The sequence below is a fragment of the Pollicipes pollicipes genome, unplaced genomic scaffold (assembly GCF_011947565.3).
Source record: "Pollicipes pollicipes isolate AB1234 unplaced genomic scaffold, Ppol_2.1 Scaffold_7231;HRSCAF=8579_pilon_pilon_pilon, whole genome shotgun sequence".
In the NCBI taxonomy this organism is placed as follows: Eukaryota; Metazoa; Arthropoda; class Thecostraca; order Pollicipedomorpha; family Pollicipedidae; genus Pollicipes; species Pollicipes pollicipes.
The window spans coordinates 46,360,926-46,368,702 of NW_023597034.1; positions in this window are offsets into that span (position 1 = coordinate 46,360,926).

A 7,777-nucleotide genomic window follows, 5' to 3' on the forward strand; every position below is an offset into this window, starting at 1 on the left:
GCCACCGGAGTCCACCGCCTGCAGATGGCCACGAGATGATGCAGGCCATGTGAGGCGGAACAGAGGTCGGTCTTGTTGATTGGTGGTGGCTCGAATGCCTTCAGGGATTTATTTTTCACTCTTCATAGTACTTGTCGTAATCACCGCGATGCAGTTATGCTGTTATAAATGCGATTTTTATATTAATCTGAATAAGTTTTTTGTAAAATTGCAGTACGCAATGATCGTCCCATCTCAAACATAACGCGGACCGTAATTGAGATGCACTAATACGACGGATCACTGGGACCGTGCACACCAAGAGCGGGACCTCCGACCGAAGCGTCGGTCTCGAGCGTGACAAACGTCAGCTGACGGGGCGGTACGGCCGCCTCGGCTCCGGCTGGCACGCGGGCCCCGCTGGAGCGCACGGCTGCGGGGGTGTCGCGATCCGCACGCAGTGCCGCGCGGCTCGCGCGGCCGCCGTCGAGTCGTTATTTGGCCAGTGCTCCCGCCGCACGCCCGGCCGGAAGCCGGAGCCCGGCAGCGCGGCCACCTAACGGAGCCGTGGGAGTGCGCCGATTCGCGCCGGCTCCCGTCGCCGGCTCCCGTCGCCGCCACCGGTCGAGTTCCGAGCTGCACGGCTCGAGGGGGGGGGGGGGGGGGGCTGAGGTGTTGGCTGTTAGCGACCGCCACCAACTGCGGGCGATTGCTAGCAACGGACATTTGGCATAGACATTGACATCAACCGAAGTGGTCGTCTTGTCTCGTAGCTTGTCGTGCCGAGCCCGACACCTGCGTTTGACCCATCACACCGCTGCGCCGGCTCTCCACGCCGCTCCAGCCTCCCGGCTCCCTGAGAGCCCTGTGGTGGCGTGATTGGGCGAGGCTGTTCGCTTTCATCGGCCGGTCACAGCCCGACTGCGTCGGACGGTAACCAGCGAATACACGAGGAAGCGATCCGCTGGCTCCGATAACGGACCAGACAATTACAGCCGCTGTCTGTTTATCACGTGTGGGTATGAGTGGATGCCTATCAATTATGGCCGGCTGGGCTCACTGACATGGCGCTTTATTTAGACACGTTATTTTTAGCGTCATGCGATGCTAATGAAATAGACGGTTGAGATCCACGCATCGCAGTGAAAATTTCGATATAAAGCAATGGTACCTAGGACTCACTGCGACTGCCACAGGTATATTCCACCATTGTGTCACGTTTCAGATCGAAATAGCCGAATGTAGAATGCTGCAAGATCTACGCGAATCCCTGTGTCTGATAGATGCTCAGAGATGTTTTAGGAAATGCTCTTTGCAGGCCTTAACATCAAATGGTTAGAGCTTTATTTTGCTTTTCAAATCGTTTGCCGGCATGCTGGCAACATTGATAATGATGTAAAAACGACGGTACGTCATGAAAGCAGTATACGAGAAATGAATTTTAACGAGTAAGGAATTGATGCGCTAATGCACATTTTTTTACAGATATGGAGCATCGATGACGCCTGCCACGCTAAAATCAGCACGCAGTCTGGTATTCATTCAAAATCTCGAGTGTGGCGTCATCTTACGAAACAAAAAACATGTACAATGGCATCATACATTAAACACATGCTGGAGATTATTTTTCTAATGGTTGAAATTTAGCCTTTTCGTGCTGGATGGCACAACAAGTGGTACCATCAGCATGGCATTGCTGGTGTAGCATAGTCCAGCTAGACCAGCAGCAGCACACATGAAGTGACTTTCCACCGTCGCATTCCGTCATGCTTGGTAAATGTTAAATGTCCATGAACGCGAAACGTTTTCTTCTAAAACCGCCAACATTTTTTAGATGACGGAGCCTACGAATCGCGGGATTCATCTTACTTGCACAAAGCGCGCAGTGTCAAGTGCGAATTGATGACGCGGAGTTCCGTCTCATTTTTGCCGATTGCGTTTCGTTCCGGTCTGCCATACAACACGCAGCAAACCAGTGAACGGTCCGCTTCAAGTGCTGTCGCGAGCTGCGGCGGGCACACAACGGCCTGGTCTGTTGACTCGAATCACTCTAAGCCTCCCGGCTCGAGGGCGGGTTTAACAGGTTCCCCCTGAGAGATGTTCGACTGCGGGCCTGGTCAGTGACCTGGCCAGGGGTCGGCGGTCGGCTGGGGCCGGAGCGACCGGGCGTCACCAGGCGGCCGGCGGGCGTCACGGGGCTCCACTGCGATTAGGGCACCCTTCCTTCGTCTTCCTGCCGCCCGTGGTGCCGTCACGTCCGGACAGCAGGGACAGGCGGGCTGGCGGCCGCGGCTGTGTCCTCAGCCGCCGACCCAAACCAAGGCTCTCTCGCCCACGCAGCGCGGGGCAGCACGCCATGAGTGCCGCAGGCGGAACCTAACCGAGCAGTGCTCATGAGCACGGTTGAAATGAACTATGTAACGTGGCTTACACTACTCCCGACCGTCAGCGCTGACCAGCATCCTCGTGAATGGCTCGTCCTCTCATCACGAGACGTTGTCACAGCCGTCGGCATCTCCCAGATGCGTTTCGGACGGTGTACGCTCTTTGTATCTGCGTGTTTACCAGCAGGTCGTCCTTATCAGCAATCGCGGCCGCCACGCGCCATCCAGCCCCGTCGGCGTTGGGTTGGACGCCGCCACGTGACCGGGCCGTCGCACGCACGCCACCGTCTGGCCGGGGTCCCGGGACCCAGGGTGGTCCCATGAGCGGTCGCGACCCCGGTCTCCGACCCGCTCCGGGCCGGTCACGCCCGCGCTTCACGCCGAGGGGCGGGGCCCGGGCTGCCGCCGCAGGACCCGCCCTGACAGATGGGTGCCGCGGCGGATTGTTTTCGCGCGCGTCTCGAGCGGCCGGCGCCGGGTGACGGCGGCGGCGGTCCGGCGGCGCCGCGCCGCCGCGCGCCCGCCAGCCGTGACACCACTTGTCACCCGCTGCTGGCGATTAGCGCCGCCTCGCCGCCGCGCGGTCCGGCTCGACCTGGGACGCTCGGCCGCCGCCACGCAGACGCGCTTGCGCCCCGGACCCGGCGCGGCGCTGGCCGGGCCGGCTGGCCAGTGTTCGGACTGCCTCGTGACCTGAATGGCGTCGTGTTTCAGGCCCCAGCCGCCGTCTCATGTCGGTATGTGCGCGCCGGATGGGGCATCTGGACTCTGCGCCGCGGTTCGGACCTCATCTAAATGCGCATGGTATTCATTGTCTCATAGGGAATCCCCGTGGCGGATTCCGGATCCCGGTCGTGACATGCTTTCCTGGCAGCCGAGCAGATTTGCCCGATAGTGATAGCCGGGCAATGCTATCGTCCCTGAGAGGCTTCGACCGGAAGTGGATGCAGTCTCTGGGAGCGAGATTATTAGAATTGGCCCCAGGGTTCAAGCGAATAACGCCCGCTCGTGGTATGCGACGCTACGTATCCGATGCACGTTTGTGGGAGCAAGTAGCGTGGCCAGAGCTTGTCCATGAGTGGCCAACTCGCGTCGATCAGTTCAGCCAAGGAAGGATCTCTTCGTTGCTACATGGACGCTGTGTCGGGATTTGGACGGGCTCCTTTGTTTCTGCATACTATTCTAATCCATCGCGAGCACGCTTTCTGTATTTGAGAAGCCTTACGGGTGTCTTAACCGCCAGAATGTACTGGGGCTTTTGGCCCGGTGGGGCTGGGCGGGGGGGGGGGGGGCACCCCGGAGGGAGGAGTCCCCATGCCCCTATCTCCTCCGGATGGAAGGAGATGGAAACAGAACCCAAAATCCCCTTGACTAAGCCACTGATTGATTGAAGTGTGGACTGGAATATTGACGGCGCAGATACATACATGAAATACATGGCTTGTTTGAAAAAATGCCGGAACTTCGGGTAGGTAATCCGTGATCGACCCTTCGCGGACAATGGTCACTGGGACCATCAACCGATGGTACTCCATACACGATTGTGGACAGTGCTGTATAAATACGCTCAGAGAGGCATGGAGCCCAGAGCCATTCTGGAGTTTAAACGGCTGGTGTGTGACGCAGGTTTAATGCAAAATTTGCAGATTCAAGGCGGAATCCAAACCCGGTGGAATCTGTGACGGTGAACACCACACAATCTGCCAAGAATGCCGCACTGTACGGAGCTGCAGTGCTGTCCTGTTTGTTTAAAATCGGGTGTCGGGACAGCTAAACCTGCAGTATGTTGTTTTCTAAGAGGATTTGTGGGTTTTGCTCTTATCAGACCTGACCTGTTCCAACACTTTATCATACTATTATATCAAAGGCGTGCTTTTTATTGACAAGGACGCGATGCTTCATAAAAGAGCTTCAAAATGGGCGACATTAAGCGCCTCAAGAAACCCGTTTAAAGATAAGCATCCGATAGCACCATCCTAAATAAGCTGAATCCATCTAGTCCCGTTGGAGATGAATCATCAACAATGCCTGCCGCCCAAGGGCTTCCGGACGAAGAGCACTTGCCACTGTTGCTGCACTCGTGGTCCGTTTGGCGCTCAGCTGCCTTCGAATGTGCGCCAGCAGCAGTGATTCACTCACAGTGATGACGCCGAAGCGTGACAGAGGCGACCCGCATGCGGCGAAGCTGACGCTCGCGCCTGACCTTGGCCGCCGCGCGCACCAGGGTGCATGAACTCGCGACCTCCCACGCCCGCCGCCTGACTGTACTGCCTGGAGCGGAGCTCAAGTGATGCCCGGCCCACGGGAGCGAGGCTCGAGTGAGGTCCGGCCCACGGGAGCGGGGCTCGAGTGACGCCCGGCCCGCGGGAGCGGGGCAGACGGCGGAATGTCTGGCCGTTCGTTTGTCACGGCTGCCTGGCGCTGCCGTGTCGCCGCCGGCGCTCACCGGGATGAGAGGTGCTGAGAGATTTGGAGATGGATCGGCGGTGGAGAGAACATGTCTGGTCAGGCACAAAACCAAAGTTTTCCTCAGGGGATGTCCAGTTGTCTCCGAAACATTGCAAAATTGGACCAAATGCTTGCGAAATCGCCCAGTGTCTGGCATAAAAATATCAGCTTAGGGGTACAGGCATCCCTCGACCAGTGTGTGGGTGCTGCCTTGCCCTCTGGCTGCGCGCCTGTGTCTGCTCAGGACACTTCAGGGCTCTCCAGAAATTTAAAGACCGTCTGGGAGGCTCAGTGAGAAGAGCACCCGCCGTAAAGACATTGACTATCCAAGAGCGAAATCCATTACGCCAGGTTTGTTGGATTGAAGTTGTCATGAAATGGCTGCAGTAGCACATAAATTCCCGTAGATGGAGCCAAGGGGACCACCAATCTCAAAACGACGGCTGGTTACAACCGATGCGTCAGCCCGCGACATATCCATGAATGGGCTTTAACACAACTGTAATTACCCGCTCACGGCAGCGAGTTCTGGTTTCCTAGGTTGCGCCCGAAGTCCGCGCCGCCAACTGACCTGGGTTTCCGGCGGGTTCTCGGCAGCAGTCGTCTCCTCCCCACACGAGCACGCGACGCGCAGTGACGACGGGCCGGCGGACGCGGCGCCGTTTTACTCGAACGGTGCGCCGCTCGCGCCGCCGCGGCCGCCGCGCGGGCAACAAGGGCACGCGCTGCTCCACGCGGCCGGTCCCGGTTGCCGGCGACCGGAGCTGGCCGGTCGGCCTGCCGACTTCTGGGCGATGGCTCGAGCTGTTCGGCGATGGTCACGACCTCTTCTTCAACCCAGTGGTCCCATCAGTGGAAAAGATAAAGACAGCAGGTTTAAATGTCTTTTTGTCTGAAAATGTTTTGATCATAGCTGGCATGACCCGTGGTCAACAGTCATACCGACCCATACCAAGCCTGCATTGCATTAGGACGTATGCCAGGTTTGGCTTGCTCTTATACCAGACCTTACCACTAAGCTACTTGATCTCAGTAACCGGACTAATAAGCTCACTTATAGTGCCAGTGTAGTCATTATGTAACATTTATCACGCCCTAAGTTCTCTAAATCAATGTATTCCTCTGCCTCAATTATGTGATCTTTCTTGTCCATCTCAGGTGATGTGTGACAGTGACATAATTGCCTTAAATTTGCTGCCTTCCTTATCGAAGCGGTCAGCGGCTACCCCGCACATTCCCATCAAACGATCACTTCCACCTGTCTCCTGCTTCTTGACTACGGACACATGACCGTGGTGTAGATCGCCGAAACGATTGTCCCCAAGCTTCTCTCCTGCTCCCCTGCTCTCTCTCTCTCTCTCTCTTCTCTCTTCCTCTCTCTCTCTCCTCTCTTCTCTCTCTCTCTCTCTCTCTCTCTCTCTCTCTCTCTCTCTCTCTCTCTTCTCTCCTCTCTCTCTCTCTCTCTCTCTCTCTCTCTCTCTCTCTCTCTCTCTCTCTCTCTCTCTCTCTCTCTCTCTCTCTCTCTCTCTCTCTTTCTCTCTCTCTCTCTCTGCTCTCCTGCGCTCCAACTACATCTGCAACGGGCCAGACAGCATTCACAGCAGGCCCTTCTTGCGCGCGCGCCCGGCGCCGTTCTTGCGGGGTCGCCTACCTCGCCCTAATGAGGCTCCAGACTCCGGAAAAAAATAGGCACCGCGGGAAGCGGAAAGAGACGCTGGACGACCTTCAGGGACATCCATACGGTGGATGTGGGTCAAAGTTGCACATGCTGAGGCGGCACGGTGCTTCCAGTGGCTCGGGTGAGCCCTCTGACCTGGCCACCAAAGCAAGGCAGTGAAATGAATGTCAGTAATGATCAGTACAGCGCAATGGCGGGTCAGTGACGTCGGTTATTGATGCGATTATAGGACGTCATTCTTTATAACTATCCGTTCTGTCTGTAGTCAATAAATTCAAAGCATGCGGCAGTGGAAAACATAGCTCACTCATGTTCACGAGCTCGCCCACTATACATGTGGATCCTTTATTTATGTTAATATTTTAAGGTCATTGTGTGTAGATGTACGCATGAACACCATCAGCGGGTGCCTACGCGGCCATGTCATCAGGAAACCGAAGTTTTGCCAGCTAATGTCTTGGCGAAACCGTTCTTAATGCTTAAACACCACAACACCGGTGAAGTAATGCACATGTAAGTCCTCCAGAAGTATCGACTGCTCACTCTGCGCAGCAAATGTTGCTGCTCAATGTTCCAAACGTAGCTGTAATAGTTAAGCTTATTCGAAGACGACACCACGTCGCCCTTAACGTACATTCAACAGTGAACTGGTTGTCTATAGTCTCCTAATGCATATTTCTAGTTGAAGCGAATATAGGTGGTAGGGCTGGAAGGCTTATGAAATAATGAAATAATTCTCAAAATGTCTCGAGACATCACACTATATTCTGAAAACCCTCATGAGGCAATTGTTATTCAGATTTAAAACTGCGAGTATATTTTACGGATGTATTTCGTGCGAGGCTGATCACTTCCCCATACCTGTTGCATGGGGCGGTACCTGTATTTGCCCGCAGTGAAATGGCAGGTTTTTGAATGGATCACATTCATAAAAACGGGTCGCTAAATCCTTATTTTCTCATTTTTTCATAGAAGTTAAGCTAAAGCAGCCGGTATTGATGCGTATGAACATGTGACTCAAATACTTCCCCTAGAAATTGTTGTACAAAGAATCAATTACACACACGACGCTTGTGGCATGGATTCCAAAACTCCAACGGTATTTTTTTACCAGCAAAACCGCACTAGTCGTCGTCAATCAAGCACATTGACATGGGAGCGGCAGATCAGCCGCCGGATTAGCTTTGGGAATGACACTGCGTCGCCTTCTCCGCGGGCTGCGCCGCCTGAAGACGCGCTGCATTTGCCACGGCTGTCTGAGGGCGCGGGGCCGGAGCGGCAGCACCGC